This window comes from Capricornis sumatraensis, chromosome 19 (assembly GCF_032405125.1).
Source record: "Capricornis sumatraensis isolate serow.1 chromosome 19, serow.2, whole genome shotgun sequence".
NCBI lineage: Eukaryota > Metazoa > Chordata > Mammalia > Artiodactyla > Bovidae > Capricornis > Capricornis sumatraensis.
The window spans coordinates 61,778,772-61,796,745 of record NC_091087.1 but is presented as its reverse complement, the minus strand read 5'-3'; the positions used below and the strand labels follow the sequence as shown (position 1 = coordinate 61,796,745).

Here is a 17,974-nt window from a genome sequence, read left to right as displayed (position 1 = left end):
GGAGGGTCGTCAAGTGGCGGAGACTAGAGCAAACCATCGTCTCCGAAGGGCTCGATGGAGCCCTGCCTTCCTGTTCCTCTCCAAGCCTCAACCTGCAGAGGGGGAAAAGGGAACAACTTCAGCCCCTGACTCCCGGAGGCTGCCTTCGGCAAAATGGCCCCCGCCTGAGCCCCAGACCCCACAGCTGCCACCGGGCGTAACCAGGGGCACCACGTGACCAAACCGATCGCTTCCATGGTGATGTACCCAGCGCGAACCTCTTGACCCGGAAATCAAGCTACCGTGATGCATGCAGGGTCATGTAGTCCACTTCAGAAATTCGGGCTAGGCGGAAGGGCTCGGGAAAAGGAAGTGAGAACGTCGCGGACGTAAGGAACGTATCTGGAATGGAGAAGGCGAGGAACAGATAAAGCATTAGGCGGAAGTGACGCTCTCCTCGCTCAGGGCGGAAGTTCCCCGCCCCACCCGTAAGAATTAGGGTTTGACTAGAGACAAGTAAGGATCTTGCCCGGTCTCGAGTTGTCCACGGCTCCTCCTCCTCCTGTCGCTGCGGGCGTGATTCCTGGGACTCAGGTATTTTCCTTTGCTGTCCTTCTGCAGCGCAGGCTTTGACAGAGTTCTGCTGGAGTGCCGCAGGTGTTAGAGTAAGATGTAAAGAAATGAACGGGAGCAAGCAGGGACAGAGGCGACATCTTCTTGTGCAGGGCTCGTTATCGCAGTAAACGCGTTGCTGTCTACAGCCCTGAGTAAGGGCGATCCTTTCCTCCTGCCGTCCGCATACTGGTACGAGAGATCCGGACTAAGGCCAAGCTCAGAGCTCGCGTACTTTTCTTCAAATCTCGGTGTTTTGGGACCTTACTCTCCCCGTCCTCTCCTACCTACCCCCACCCCCCGCTCCGCCTCAGTCCCCTTTCCCTACTTCTCTAACCTTCGGGTTGTGAAGGGTTGATGGTTTTCTGTCGTTTTCCCTTATCCTCATCACTTTAAGTTCTCTTTGAAAACGTACGTGATCTGCAGATAAATCTATTTTTCCTTGTAGCTAACCTTCTGTCCCTTATAGGTTCTCAAAGTCTAATGCAGTTCCTCTGTGGGACTCACCCTTTCCCTCCGCTAGCTCCCTCTGCCACCCCAACCTCCCCGCAGGATCTTCGCGCAGCTCTGCAGCCAGCCTTTCAGTCTCCTGGAAACGGAGATTGCAAAGACAATTTCAGTTGCGGTTGAAGTTCTTTGCCTCACTGTCCTAAGAGAATTCCGCCCTATAGTTTCAGAGCCGATAATAGACATTTCTTTGTTTTAGGCGAACTGTGAATTTGGTGAGCAGTCTTTCTTCCTTGTAATTAAACGTAGGCGGAAACAGTTGAAGAGCCGGAGTGCCTAGTGTGAGGCAGAGTTTTTTCAAGTGTGGAAGAGAATATTTTGGGGAAGTAATAATACAGTTGTTTTTGAATGACCCAGTGAGAAAATTCTGTTATCATTTGAAGTCTCCAGCTTATGCACTTAAAATGCAAGTGTTCCTACCCAGTTCTGTACCACGCAGAATGTCTCCTGAATCCTTAAGTCCTTAGTATGACAAACCAATTTTATAAAAGTATTTGCTGGATAAGTAAGGCAAGTTCAAAAATCATTTCTGGATATTGTCTTAAAGTACAATTTGATTATTATAGGTTTCTTTTTTCCTTTTCTTTTGGAAGTAGAATAAATGTAAATGAAGCCTGTGTAAACATGCATCCTTCTGCTTTGGTTTAAATTCTAGGATGTTAGTTGATTTTAATTAATCATTTTAGTGTTTAAATGAATCTACCTTGATTTGGTTTGACTATATTTCAGTAGACCAAAAACTTTTTTTTTTTTAATTTTGTGGGTAGGATAAGGGCAGAAAAGTGAAAACCAAGACATGATTTTGACAGTTGTCAATGAGAAAGAATGTCAGTTTCTCATATATCCAGTGAAAGAAGTTCAAATTCATACTTTAACTCATGTATGCTGTATGCTAAGATATCAGGAACTCAATTCAGACTAAACCAAAAGAATGATATACACATCAGAATGTAACATTAGAATGCCAGTTTATGTTGGAATAAACTCTTTCCAGTGATCAGAATTTTCAGGTTGAAAATCCAGTGCAGTCTTTCCTGTATCCAAGAACTTGGGAAGTTGTGTGGTAATCATGGAACAAAGAAAATGAACTTGGAAAGTCGTGAATTATATAGCATCATTAAAATTATGGTAGAAGTTTAAGAATTACCTGTTCTCTCTATAAATAATACTTTTCAAGAGGTTTGAATGCTTAAATCAACTACTTATATCCTTTTCCTTGAAATAAAGCAAGATGAGTTTTCATTTTAACCCCCTTGTCTTAGGGCCCTGTAGAGCACTGTGTTATAGATTGCTATCTGTTTTATATCTATTACCTTTAATTTCCTTGATGAAGACTTGGAAGATGCATTATTCTCAATGATGGATATTTAGGAAATGGAACCTTATCAGCATCCCATATCTTACTGATTATCTTTTAGGGTTGAAAGTGAAAGTCCCTGAGTTGGGTCCAACTCTTTGAGACCCCATGGAGTGACTTATACAGTCCATGGAATTTTCCAGGCTAGAATACTGGATTGTGGGTAGACTTTGCTTTCTCCAGGGGATCTTGCCTACCCAAGTATCCATCCCAGGTCTTCCGCATTGCAAGCAGATTCTTTATCAGCTGAGGCGCCAGGGAAGCCCATCTTTGAGGGTTATTTTGTGGAAAATAAATCTCATCCATTTAATGTGTATTCTGTTTATTTCTGTTATGAAACAAATTTTAAAAATCTTATCCTTTAATTCTAGGGATCAAGGGAATTCTAGACATTGTGCATTGACTTTTGTTTTGTATTTATCTGTATATAGAGATATGATAAAACTTTCTTAAATTTCAGAGTAGTGGAATACACTATTGGGTATATTAATAGTACACCTCTGAAAGTTGAAAGGGAGTAATTAAGAATACATTGCAAATAGAAAATTCAGATTTTAGAAAGTTAAAATAGTAATTTCAAGAAAGTTTAGTTAAATTAATGGGTTATAAGAATGTGTGATATATACCTTAATTTTTTGAACTGAAGATAAACACAGTTGCCCTAAAAACATCCGTTATTTCCATAGTCAGAATAAAATATTTATTGGTTGGATTAACCGCTATAGTTTTTTCCTTGTTCTTACTCAGATTTACAGACATCGAGGGATATTGGAAATAAGTGCATTCTGTAAACTGTTAAGAATTTTGTATAGTTTAGGAAGTTATTGTGAAGAAATTCTATGTGAATGAAAAGTGCTCTTAACATTAACAAGTAATTATACTTATACTATTATTTACTGAATGTTTGCTGTGTGCCATACACTCTGCTGAGTCCTTAATATTAACTCATTTAATCCTCACAACAGTTTTCTGAGGTTACACCATCTACATTTGCACTACGGCACATTTTGTGGGTGTTTCCATTGGAAAGTAATTACTGAAATTAGTCATTTTAGCTACTTGCTTAGAGCTTTGGAAACGTTTTGAGGGAGGAGGCTGTTGAAACTAGGATAAAATTAGGTTTTTCCATCATTAATCATTCATATCTATTACTGTGTATTATTTGATGGTATGTATTTTAATTTTCCTCTTTGAGTTTCTGTTTTGAGGCTTTTTGGTTTCTTGCTTGAGTCAAAAGTTTATAATACGGTTAAGAAATTATGAGCTTATTTTTATCCATGTAGAATTAGACAGGTTTTCTTACTGTGTATCAGTGTTATATTTCATTTACTTAGATTTATGTCCCAAATCCACTGTTCATTTCAAGTCAAAAACTGTACTTTTAAACAATAAAAAAACCTGTTACATTTTAAGCAGTAATCTTTATAAATTAACAGAATTTCACGTTTTTTTCTAACCAGTTTTTCAGTAGATGGGTTAATTCTATAACTTCGAGCTGTTACTGGATGTGGTAATGGCTTTGGGGACTTGCTTTCTTCTGTATTATTTTGGAATCTATGTACAGTGAGTGATTTGTATAACAGGCTTCTAATTTTACTTTTGTTAACTCCAGATATAATGAAAGTCAATCTCAGATAAAAGGAAAATATGCCACCTTGTTCCATAGGTTCAGCGTTAAAATTATATGCCTCTTGAGGTTTGACAGCAAACAACAAAATTCAGTAAAGCCAATTATCCTTCAATTAAACAATAAATAAATTAAAAAAATTATATGCCCTAATTAGTTGAATTCTGTGAGAACTGAAATGTGGAAAAGAAATTTAAACAATTCTTGTTTCTCCTCACCATTTGTTTGCTCTTATTGTAGCAGATAATTGCCTCCCAGCTGATTTCAGCATTACGGTTTTGTAGCTTAGGTGTCGATTAAGTATAACAACTCAGAACTTGACCTTCATTAGCTTGGTTTCAGAATCTAAAATTGTGAAGTTGCTGTAGACAATGGAAAGTTTGAGTCTAATTTTATCTAACATTTGCTGATTGCATCTTTCTGTTATGGTTTAAAATGCTTTTCTTTTCTCTTTATTTCTTACAGATTAATGCTTGGATCAAGTCTATCGACTTCGTTTGATTTTGGTGTGTGTGTGATGGGTTATAGGTGGTATTATGATCTCCTATCAGAAGGCCCTGTTGTCTGGTGGTTTCTGTTTTTGTGATGTTAGCAGCCCTTCGTAACCAATGCCTGCCTCTGTTACTTCGTTAAGATTGAGAAATGGTGATATTCTGTCATTCCTTCTCTAAAAACTGGGGTGCTTTTATAAGGAAAAACTGACCCTCATCTGTTTGGTAACCCACTTGTACAGTTAATATAGGAAGTTCAGTTGCTCAGTCGTATCTGACTCTTAGCAGCCCCCTGGACTGCGGCATGCCAGGCTTCCCTGTCCATCACCAACTCCTGGAGCTTGCTCAAACTCATGTGCGTCAAGTCGGTGATGCCATCCAACCATCTCATCCTCTGTCCTCTTCTCCTGCCTTCAGTCTTTCCCAGCATCAGGGTCTTTTCAAATGAGTCAGTTCTTTGCATCAGGTGGCCAGAGTATTGGTGTTTCAGCTTCAGCATCAGTTCTTCCAGTGAATATTCAGGACTGATTTCCTTTAGGATGGACTGGTATGATCTCCTTGCAGTCCAAGGGACTCTCAGGAGTCTTCTCCAATGCCACAGTTCCAAAGCATCAATTCTTCAGTACTCAGCTTTCTTTATGGTCCAATTCTCGCATCCATACTTGACTGCTGGAAAAACCATAGCTTTGACTATATGGACCTTTGTTAGCAAAGTAATGTCTTTGCTTTTTAATATGCTGTCTAGGTTGGTCATAGCTTTTCTTCCAAGGAGCAAGTGTCTTTTAATTTCATGGCTGCAGTGAAATCACCATCTGCAGTGATTTTGCAGCCCAAGAAAATAAACTCTGTCACTGTTTCCATTGTGTCCCCTTCTATTTGCCATTAAGTTCTGGGACTGGATACCATGATCTTAGTTTTTTGAATGTTGAGTTTTAAGCCAGCTTTTTCACTCTCTTTCACTTTCATCAAGAGGCTCTTCAGTTCTTCTTTGCTTTCTGCCATAAGGGTTGTGTCATCTGCATATCTGAGGTTATTAATATTTCTCCCGGCAGTCTTGATTGCAGCTTGTGCTTCATCCACCCCGGCATTTCACATGATGTACTCTGCATATAAGTTAAATAAGTAGGGTGACAGTCTACAGCCTTGAGATAATCCTTTCCCAATTTGGACCCAGTCCATTGTTCCGTGTCTGGTTCTAACTGTTGCTTCTTGACCTGCATACAGATTTCTCAGGAGGCAGGTAAAGTGGTCTGGTATTCCCATCTCTTTAAGAATTTTCCAGTTTGTTGTGATCCACACAGTCAAAGGCTTTAGCGTAGTCAACGAAACAGAGATAGGTGTTCTTTTGGAATTCCCTTGCTTTTTCTATGATCCACCATATGTTGGCAATTTGATATTTGGTTCTTCTGCCTTTTCTAAATGCAGCTTGAGGACCTGGAAGTTCTTAGTTCACGTTCTGTTGAAGCCTGGCTTGGAGAATTTTGAGCATTACTTTGCTAGCATGTGAGGTGAGTGCAATTGTGTGGTAGTTTGAACATTCTTTGACATTGCCTTTCTTTGTGATTGGAATGAAAACTGACCTTTTCCAGTCCTGTGGCCACTGCTGAGTTTCCCAAATTTGCTGGTATATTGAGTGCAGCACTTTCACAGCATCATCTTTTAGGATTTGTGATGTAGGAAAGGTATGATAAATGCTTGATTCTTTCCCTTTATTTGCTTGGATTCAAATAATGAGTTGATTCATTAGCATCTTCTAGTGGTGATCAGGTTTTTAAAATTGTCATAATTGTGTTACTATGAACTCATGGATTTAAGCACGTCTGCTGTTTTCATCAACTGCAGTTACTACAGTGGATGATTGGTTTGTCCCATCTGTGACTACTGAAGGCCTACTCAGTTTGGCTCCAAAGTTTCTGTGACCTTAGTCATCACTGATAGCTTTATTGCTATCTAGTATGTAATGATTCCAAATTTATCTTGACTTTTTCTGTCCTAGGTCTAGAATCAGCTGTTTGTCCAAGGAATTCTATGTCCTTAGAGGGAAACAATGTGTAGGGACCCCATCTGGTGCTAGGAGTGCTCTGTGCTACTGGGTTGGTCATAATTTCTAACCTTTTTCAGTTGACAGAGCTCAAAAATATAATTTAATTTTTTTCTTAATTACACATTTTATACATTTGTATCTTGTATGTATTTTGTTATATGCGTAATTTATATAGTTAGTGTGTATAATATTGTTTATATATATACATTTATTCTGTTATTTTCACTTCAAAATCCGACTACAGGGACTTCCCTGGTGGTCCAGTGGCTAAGACTCCATGCTCCCAATACAGGCAGCTTGGGTTCAATCCCTGGTAAGGGAACTAGATCCCACATGATGCAATAAAGATCCGGTATGCCAAAACTAAAACTCAGAAAAGCCAAATAAATAAAACATAAAAAAAAAAATCAGACTGCAGGGTTTATGTTTAATATCTCAGCCTTATGTCTTTCTCTCTTTCCTCCTTTACTAAAAATCCCAGGTCACGAATGATGACCAGGGATGATAGAGCTAGAAATGTCAGATAATTATGTACCATGGCAGTGCACAGTAACCGTTTCAGAATACAAATAACATCTTCCGCAACTATGTGAAGTGGTATAAGATTTTTTAAGGCACACCTCTCTAGGGATGGCCCATCAAATTACTGTTTTAAAGTTACTTGGTATGGTATGGTTAGACTGCTAACTGAACATTGGGTTCCTTTGTTTCCTTTTATTTTCAAATTGTTGTTTTTAAGGTTTAATTTTGCTTTATAATTGTGTAAAATACTACCTTAATTCCACAGTCAAATCTATAAAAATGGAATATGTTCAAAGATGTGTAGCTTTATCTCTATCCCCTCCACTCTGTTCTCTCCCTCCTCTGGTAGGTAACCTTTTTAAAAATATACCAAGTTATATTTCCTTAAAAAAAAAATAAGTGGGTATATATATTTGTAACCCCCCCCCCCTTTCTTAAATAAATACTGGCATACTGTACACATATTTCTCTTCCATGCTTGGATCAGGAAGACCCTGCAGAGTAGTATATACAGGGATTCCTTATTCCCATTCACAGCTACGTAGTATTCCATTGTGTGGATATGCCATGGGTTTCTTGCACCCACCCTTTTGTTGGTGGGCATTAGAGCTTAAGATTCTTGGTTCGTTGCCTTTTGGTCTCTCAAATACTAAAGTAAAAAGCATAAGGTATTATTCTTTTGCTTTTACAAATAGACCTGTAATTATTAGCCTTATGCATTTGTCTTTGTATATTTTTTGCCAGTGTGTATTTTTTGATAATTTCTTAGAAATAGAATTGTTAGATTAGTGAGTAAATGCAAATGTAATTTTGCTAAATTTTCCAGATCTATTTCCAGAGGTCTCATTCAGTGTTCTCACGGGGATGGATGAATGTGCTTGTTTCTCATAGCCTCACCAAAAGTATATTGTCAGGAAAGCATTGTTATTAATAACTCCATATAGTTGTTTTTGGTGTGTTTTTTTATGGCATTTTCTTTTCATTTTGTGACCCCATGGACTATACAGTCCATGGAATTCTCCAGGCCAGAATACTGGAGTGGGCAGCCTTTCCCTTCTCCAGGGGATCTTCCAAACCCAGGGGTCAAACCCAGGTCTCCTGCATTGCAGGCAGATTCTTTACTAGCTGAGCCACAAGGAAAGCCTTTAATTAAGTACAAAGACTTTTCCAGTCATGTCATATGGAGATCATTTTATCCATTCTCTGTTTGGCTGCCAGTCTTTTGTCTCTCTCCTCAGCAGTGGTAAAGCAAATACCCTTTCCTCGGGGAAGAGAGATCCATGGTTTGTTGCCTTTGCCAATAATGAAAATGTTTGAGAGCCGAGTGGCAAAGTTGTTGCCATTGGGGTCTTTCACATGAACTACATCTGAAGAACCTGGATGTCTCTTACAGTTGGTAATCACACCAATTCTTTTCAGTTTAGCACTTCCAGTCACCATGCACAGGTTACTAGTGTCAAATTTGATGAAACCAGTAATCTTGTCTGTCTCCAAGGCAATTTGAATGGTGTCCTTCACTTTGATGAGGGGATCAAGGTAAAGGATGGTGCGAGCATATGGGTCTCCAGATGAAGGATTCCTTTTGTCCCCACAAAGATCTTTCTCACTTTGCACAACTTACACTTGGCCTCGTCAGGTGTAATATGATGAAGAGCAAAGTGACCCTTCATGTCATAGATCAAACGAAAATTCTCTCCAGTCTAATAATGTTGATGACATCCATAAAATCAGCAGGGTAGGTTATTGGTGGGACTTTGCCATTGATCTAAATGAAACGCTGCTGCAAATCTTTACTTCATCTCCTGTTAGGGCATACTTAAGTCTAGGGAAATGATTAGGGGGAGACATTCCCTTAGCTTGTGGGGACCAGTAGATGGCCGAGGGGCAAACACACCAGTCAGTTTATCCAGCATCCAGTTTTTTGGAGCTGCTACAGGCTCCAGGTGCTTCTTGGGACCTCTAGCTGTGGTTGTGCTGGGCACAAAAAGAGGCCTCCATATAGTTTTAATTCATTTGATTACAAATGAAGTTGAAAAATTTGCTTAAGAACCACAAATTTTTTAACCTCCTGTTCATTTCTTTAGACTATTTTTTCTATAGTGCTAGAGTATTTTAGGAATGTTTTATTTATTGATGTTGCATCTTTATATATATTATAAATATTTTTCTCAACCTTATTCACATGTTTTTCTTTGCTTCTGAATTTTTTAACTATTCAAAGTTTTTTAAGGTAATTAATCTGACCTGTCTTTTCACTTGTACCGTAGTTAGGAAACTATTCTTCAATCTCAAGTTATAGAGAGATTCACACCATTTTATTCAAATACTTTTATATTTTCATTTTTTCCATTTATACCTCTGATCCGTTAGGAATTTATCTTGGTGTAGATATGTGGAAGTAAAGTGGCTCAGTCATGTCTGACTCTTTGCAACCCCATGGACTATAGCCTACCAGGCTCCTCCATCCATGGGGTTTTCCAGGCAAGAGTACTGGAGTGGGTTGCCATTTCCTTCTCTAGGGGATCTTCCCTACCCAGGGATCAAACCCGAGTGTAGGCAGACGCTTTACTCTCTGAGCCACAAGGGAACTCCCAGATATGTGGAAGGGATCTAATTTTATCTTTTTTTCTTGTGGTTATTCTGTTATCTCAACATGTTTACTTAAAAGTCACACTTTTCCTCACTGATTTTGAAATGCTGCCTTTATCATAAGCTAAATTTTCATATGTTAAATTATCTATTTCTGTATTTTCTATTCTTCTCCACTGATTTGTTTCTCCAAATCAAACATTCTTTTTAATCCACAACAGATTTTACAAACGAGAATGTTCAAGTTTAGAGTAAGCAATTTGCCTAAAGTCTGCAGCTACAAAGTAGTCAAATGTTGACTTGAACCCATTCATCTCTCTGGCCCTGAAATTTACACTTTGACTCAGCGTTCTTTCCCGTCTTCCATGGTACTTACCTTTCATTGTGCACAAGGTTATTGATAAGATAAATGAAACTGTGTAAAGCTGGCAAAGGTCAGGTTTTGAAGATTCGGAATTCTTGCTTCCGTGAGCTATTTTTAGCCATTTATGGGTAAATAAGAACCAAGTATAGTCACAGTTGTAATTCATAGTTTTGAAGGAGGTACAGTTATAATTTGCAATAATTTTAAAGTAGTTACACTTGTGCTGGAAATATTTTAACTGATTTTAAAACAGTAACGTGCATAAGAATGCTAACACATTCTTGAAACACAGATTGCTGCTCCTCCTCTGTAGTTTCTGAATCCTGAGGTTAGGTGTGTGCTTGGGCTCAAGAATTTGCATTTTAGCAGATCCTAGGTGATACTGATGCTGCTAGTGCAAGGATCATATTTTGGGAACCATTGTTTTAAAGCTTTCTCTTTTTAAAGTTCTGTGAATTTCTTTAAAGTCAAATTCTTGAGTAAGAGAAGTCAAATTTAAAGTGTTAAAAATGATGTGTTATGACAAATCTTCAATGTAATTCATTTTAAGTTCCCTGTATTTACTTGCCTGTTTAAAGTTCATAGTTCAAATCATTTTGGTTATAAGAATATAGTCTCTTAAACTTTATTCTCAGTAGTTCTTAAAGGGAGTGGACATCGTGTCATTTGCATCCAGTCCAATGATAGAAATTTGTGTGGGTGTTCCTTTAAAAACGTATGTCATCTTTACCAGTATCCTTCCTTGAGTGGTTTTTAAAACTTTGATCATTTTTATTATTTTGGAGAGAAAAAAGGAGAAATACTATAAAGGGTATAAGTATAGGGAAACTGCTTCATCATGGTATTCTGACCTTGCATATATCCACATAGGCAGAAGCTTGGACTCGGGCACTGAAGCTTATCTGAGTCTTGGAACACCCTGTGATTCTCTTGGAACATGAGAAGAAGGTCTTTAAGGAACTGCTACGAAGCCATCTCCTGCATGCCTCTCTGTCTCCCCTGGAAATCTGCCATGATGCTGTTTCTCTTTACCTTCCTAGAGTGATGGGGCTTCCCTGGTAGCTCAGACGGTAAAGAATCTTCCTGCAATGCAGGAGACCTGAGTTCAGTTCCTGGGCTGGGAAGATCCTCTGGAGAAGGAAATGGCAATCGACTCCAGTATTCTTGCCTGGAGAATTCCATGGACAGAGAAACCTGGCGGGCTTCAGTCCATGGGGTTGCAGAGTCAGACACAACTAAGCAACTGACACACACAAGTGTGATGAGGTATGGGACTTTCACATAGTAGAGCTGTGGGATGCAAAACTGCTGCTGCCATCCAGCCCCCTTTGTATGCATTTTCCTTTTTGATGTGTGGGGCAGGGATCCAGGGAGCTTAGTCTTCTACTGTCTTGTGAGTAATGAATAAACTGTCTAAATATAAAAGTGGCTTACTGTATCTTTTCTGGTCAGATTAGTCAGGCTTTGGCCTTGACCTGTTTGTATTTGTTCATTTGACAGTAAGTTAGCTTCGTTCGTTTTTTGGTGAGCATGGAAGGGAGTCACATTGTTTTAGCTGGCAAAAACTGAATATTCGTAAGGAAGATAATAAGTAGTACGTAACAGTTGTCAGGTACTTACTGGGTACCATTTTGTGTGTGCTTTACAGATGAGGAAACTGAGACTTTAAGATCACTTTTCTAAGGTCACATCGCTATCAGTATTGTAACCCAAGGAGCCTGATTTCCAGAGCCCAGTTTCTTAAAATCATACCATCGTGCATATTTGGATATGTGTCATATTTACCCAGGGACAGCGGAGCCTGGTGGGCTGCCATCTATGGGGTCGCACAGAGTTGGACATGACTGAAGCGACCTCGCAGCAGCAGCAGCATATTTACCCAAACATTTGTGTTTTTGTGTGTTGCATGTGTACATATATGTGTTTATTTACAAATCAGTATTGTGTTAAACTTTCATATCATGTTAATGGTAATTTGCCAGTCTTCAATTGCATACACAAAAATCAGTTTAATTTTTGATCTATTACTATACGATTTCTTCTTACACTAACAATGGCTCTAACCAATAACTCCTTAACTTGTTTTGAGAATCAACAATTCTTTAATACTTTATGTAGTCCAAGATGTCTGTGGTACAAAGTAGATTTCTTACCCAATAGTAAGAGATTGTACAATGTAAAAAGCAGAATACCTCTTAAGCAGACAATGTAGAAAAAAAAAAATCACTAGTAATGGCTTAATAATGAATAAAATAATATTTATCACAAACTTACTAAATGATAGACACTATTCTAAGCCCTTCATATGTATAAACACATTTATTCCTCAAACAATTCTATAATATTGTTATTGAGTAACTTTCACCCTTTGGTTTTTTCACACACCTCTCAGTTTTCCTGTTTTTGTTAAAGGACTCCATACTCATAATACATGTCTGGAGGTTCTTCTCTTCATCAGCTGTTGTACTCTGCTTAGATCCCTTTTAAAGGATGGTACCCCAAATCTGTATTCCAGATATGGTCTGACATTTGCAGAGCCAAGTGGAATGTTTCCTCTCTAGTTCTATGTATTATAGTTCTATCAATGCACATTAAACCTCCCTAAGATTCACATCCAACAGGTGAGTTTTTTCTCTCTTACTTTATACCTGTATAGTTGTTCTGGAATCCACTATAGAATCTCAACATTTATCCCTCTTAAATTTCTTCTTGTTAGATGTCAGGTCTTTTTGATACATGTTTTACTGGCTGATGTATTTGTTGTCCTCTGCAGCTTTGTATCATCTGCAGAGCTGAAGGGCCTGCCCCCAGTATCTTCATCTTGGCCTTACACCGTACCAGCAGACACCTCCCTCCAGGTAGACCTCATCCCATTAAGTAGTATTCTGTAGTGTGGTTATCCAACCACATGCTAATGTAGCTAACTGAACTAGCTTATTATACTTTTGGTTTTGTTCTCAAAATCATGTCGTTAAATATCTTGTATTTTTCTGATCTGGAAGTCTTCTAAATACATTAAAAAGAAACCCCAAGATTCATCTGTGACATATCTTCTTGTTAGTTCGTCCATCCCAGTGTTAGAAATCACTACATCGTCTTCTCAGTATTCACAAATCAGATCTTTAATAATTTGTTTTATAATGTTATCTAAAATTAACATTATCCTTTCCAAGATGTTAGTAGAAATTACTGTCTTAGTTTTTAAAATAGTCTTTAGTCTTGTGGCACTGGCAGTGATTCAGGGGTCTCATTCAGAGGTTCTTTTAAATATCGTAGGACACAATTATTGGGTCTGGGAGAGGTATGAACTTATAAAGTAGCTAGATCTCCTTTTTTTCTCGCTTAATTTGCTTTTTAAAAGATTTAATTTTTTAGAACAGTTTTAGGTTCACAGCAAAATTGAGGAACGTACAGAGGTTTCCCATTTATACCCTTCACCAGCACGTGCACACCTTCCCCCATTATCCATGTCCCCCACTATAGTGGTGCATTTGTTTCAGTCGATGAACTTATACTGGCACATTATCCCCCAAAGTCCATAATTTACCTGAGGGTTCATTCTTGGTGTTGTATATTCTGTGGGTTGGGACAGGTGTATAATGATACATATCTACCATTATAGTGTTGTATAGAGTAATTTCACTGCCCTAAAGGTCCTGGGTGCTTTGCCTATTCATCTTCCCTCCCCAAAACCCCTAGCAACCATTGATATTTTTGCTGTCTTTATAGTTTTGCCTTTTCCAGAATATCATATAATTGGGCTCTTGCAGTGTATAGCATTGTCAGGTTTGCTTCTTTTCCTTGATAAGACATTTTCTCTACGTCTTTCAGAAGCTCGACAGCCCATTTCTTTTAGCACTGAATAATATTCCGTGGTCTTGGTGTAGCATAGTTTAATAGTTACCCATTCACCTACTAAAGGACACCTTGGTTGCTTCCAAGTATTGGCACTTCAAAATAAAGTGGCTATAAACATCCATATGCAAGTTTTTGTGTGGACATAAATTTTCAGTTCATTTGGGTAAATACTGAGGAAGGCGAATGCAGGATTGTATGGTAAGAGTATGTTTCCTTTTATAAGAAAGAAAAGAAAGTGAAGTCGCTCAATTGTGTCCGACTCTTTGCAACCCCATGGACTGTAGCCTACTGGGCTCTTCCATCCGTGGGGTTTTCCAGGCAAGAATACTGGAGTGGGTTGCCATTTCCTTCTCCAGAAGATCTTCCCAACCCTGGGATTGAACCCAGGTCTCCCGCATTGTAGGCAGATGCTGTACTGTCTGAGCCACCAGGGAAGTCACTTATAAAACTATACAGGTTAGTTATATAACAAGCTATTAAAGTGTCTTCCAGAGTTGCTGTACAATTTTGGATTCCCCCTAGCCATGAATGAAAGTTCCTTTTGCCCCATATTGTCCCTCACATTGGCTGTTCTCAGTGTTCTGGGTTTTAACCATTCTAATAACTGTGAGTGAGGTAGTATTTCATTGTTGTCTTAATATGCAATTTCCTGATGACCAATGACAACGTTTCATCTGCTTACTTACCATCTGTATCTTTTCTGGTGAGGTGTCTGTTAAGGTCTTTCTTTAATCCATTTCTTAATCAGGTGGTTAATTTTCTTATTGTTTAGTTCTAAAAGTTCTTTGTTTAATTGAATAATAGTTCTTTATCAGTTGGGGTTTTCTACAGATATTTCCTCCCAGTGTGTTGCTTGTCTTCTCATTCTCTTGACAATGTTTTTCCCAAAGTAGAAGTTTTTGTGGGTTTTTTGTGTGTAAGTGAATGTATGTGTGTTTGTTTTGTTTTTAATAGGGATGTCCAACTTACCGTTCTTTCTTGTATGAATTGTGCCTTGGTGTCATATCTAAAAATAATCATTGCCATACCCAAGGTCATCTAGAATTTACTCTTGTGTTATCTTCTAAGTGTTTTATAGTTTTGCATTTTACATTTAGGTCTGTGATCCATTTTGAGTTAATTTTTCTGAAGGATATAAGTAAGGTCTGTGTGCAGTTTCATTTTTTTATTTGTGGATATCGATTCCACCTCCATTTGTTGAAAAGACCTCCATTGTATTGCCTTTCTTGCTTTGTTAAAGATCAGCTAACTGTGTATATGGGTCTGTTTCTAGACTCTTTGTTCTGCTCCACTGGTCTATTTATCTGTGCTTTCACTGGTGCCATTCTGTCTTCATTACTAGAGCTTTATAATAATGCTTGAAATTGGGTAGTATCAGTCATTTGACTTTATTCTTCTTTTTCAATATTGAGTTGGCTATTCTGGGTATTTTGTCTCTCTGTGAAAACTTTGGAATCAGTTTGCAACATCCACAAAATAACTTGCTAGAATTTTGATTGGGATTACATTGAATCTGTAGTGCAAGTCAGGAAGAATTGACATCTTGATAATGTTGAGAGTCTTATCCATGAACATGGAATATCTCTCCATTTATTTAGTTCTTTGCTTTCTTTTATTAGAATTTTATACTTTTTTCTCATATAGATCTTCTACATATTTGTTAGATTTATATATAAGTATTTCAATTTTTGGAGAAGGCAATGGCACCCCACTCCAGTACTCTTGCCTGGAAAATCCCATGGATGGAGGAGCCTGGTGGGCTGCAGTCCATGGGGTCACTAAGAGTTGGATACGACTGAACGACTTCACTTTCACTTTTAACTTTCATGCACTGGAGAAGGAAATGGCAACCCACTCCAGTGTTCTTGCTTGGAGAATCCCAGGGATGGGGGAGCCTGGTGGGCTGCCGTCTATGGGGTCACACAGAGTTGGACACGACTGAAGCGACCTAGCAGCAGCAGCAGCATTTCAATTTTAGGTGTTAATGTAAATGATAATATGTTTCAAATTTCAAATTTTACTTGTTCTTTGCTGCTTTATAGAAAAGTAATTGACTTTTGTATATTAACCTTATATCTTGCAAACTTGATGTAATTGCTTACTAGTTCCTGTGTTTGGGGTTTTTTTGTTTTGTTCTGGATTTTCTACATAGACAGTCATGTCATCTGCCAACAAAGATAGTTTTGTTTCTTTCTTTCCAATCCATATGCCTTTTATTGCCCTTTCCTGTCTCATTGTATTAAACAGGTGTCCTTTTTCATGCTCTTCTCTAATTTTCTGTATCATTCAGTTTCCTGTTTGTTGCTCACTTTTCATTCTGAATAACATCTCAGTGTTAAATCAGACAAATGAGAGTAGAGAGGGATATGTTTCACAAAACACCATTTTTAATTAATTGCATGTAAAGGAATTGAGTACCTAAATGTTTATAGACTTTCAGATGAAATTAATTTTGACCTAGCCTTTTGAAAATTCAAATTGGATAGAAGATGGGAGAGGAGAAAGTTTATAGACAAAATCTGGCAGATGGTAAGAAAATACTTATATAGAGCTGTTGTAATTACATGAGCTTTATTGGAGTGAAAGGTCATCATGGAAAGAATGAAACTAGTGAAAGTGAGGATCACGAGAAGAGAATGAGACAAGTGCTGTATTCACAGCACTTCAGGTTTCGTGGAACTTAAGTCGATAGGTGCCCAATATACTACTGGAGATCAGTGGAGAAATAACTCCCAGAAAGAATGAAGGGACGGAACCAAAGCAAAAACAATACCCAGTTGTGGTTGTGACTGGTGATAGAAGCAAGGTCCGATGCTGTAAAGAGCAATGTTGCATAGGAACCTGGAATGTTAGGTCCATGAATCAAGGCAAATTGGAAGTGGTCAAACGAGATGGCAAGAGTAAACGTCGACATTCTAGGAATCAGCAAACTAAAATGGACTGGAATGGGTGAATTTAACTCAGATGACCATTATATCTATTATTGTGGGCAGGATTCCCTTAGAAGAAACGGAGTAGCCATCATGGTCAACAAAAGAGTCTGAAGTGCAGTACTTGGATGCAATCTTAAAAACGACAGTATGATCTCTGTTCATTTCCAAGGCAAACCATTCAGTATCATGGTAATCCAAGCCTATGCCCCCGCCAGTAATGCTGAAGAAGATGAAGTTGAACGGTTCTATGAAGACCTACAAGACCTTGTAGAACTAACACCCAAAAAAGATGTCCTTTTCATTATAGGGGACTGGTATGCAAAAGTAGGAAGTCAAGAAACACTTGGGGTAACAGGCAAATTTGGCCTTGGAATATGGAATGAAGCAGGGCAAAGGCCAATAGTGTATTGCCAGGAGAACACACTGGTCATAGCAAACACCCTCTTCCAACAACACAAGGGAAGAATCTATACATGGACATCACCAGATAGTCAACACCGAAATCAGATTGATTATATATTCGTTGCAGCCAAAGATGGAGAAGCTCTATACAGTCAGCAAAAACAAGACCAGGAGCTGACTATGGCTCAGATCATGAACTCCTTATTGCCAAATTCAGACTAAAATTGAAGAAAGTAGGGAAAACCACTAGACCATTCAGGTATGACCTAAATCAAATCCCTTATGACTATATAGTGGAAGTGAGAAATAGATTTAAGGGACTAGATCTGATAGATAGAGTGCCTGATGAACTATGGACGGAGGTTCATGACATTGTACAGGAGACAGGGATCAACACCATCCCCATGGAAAAGAAATGCAAAAAAGCAAAATGGCGGGGGGGAGGCCTTACAAATAGCTGTGAAAAGAAGAGGCGAAAAGCAAAGGAGAAAAGAAAAGATAAGAATGCAGAGTTCCAGAGAATAGCAAGAAGAGATAAGAAAGCCTTCCTCAGCAATCAGTGCAAAGAAATAGAGAAAAACACAGAATGGGAAAGACTAGAGATCTCTTCAAGAAAATTAGAGATACCAAGGGAACATTTCATGTTAAGATGGGCACAGTAAAGGACAGAAATGGTATGGACCTAACAG

At 38.5% G+C, this 17,974-nt stretch overlaps 1 pseudogene; it reads right to left on the bottom strand.

The window, feature by feature from the left end:
* Positions 1-8,315: 8,315 nt before the first annotated feature.
* LOC138095015 (small ribosomal subunit protein eS4, X isoform-like) lies at positions 8,316-13,554 on the bottom strand (annotated as a pseudogene).
* Between the last annotated feature and the right edge of the window lie 4,420 nt (positions 13,555-17,974).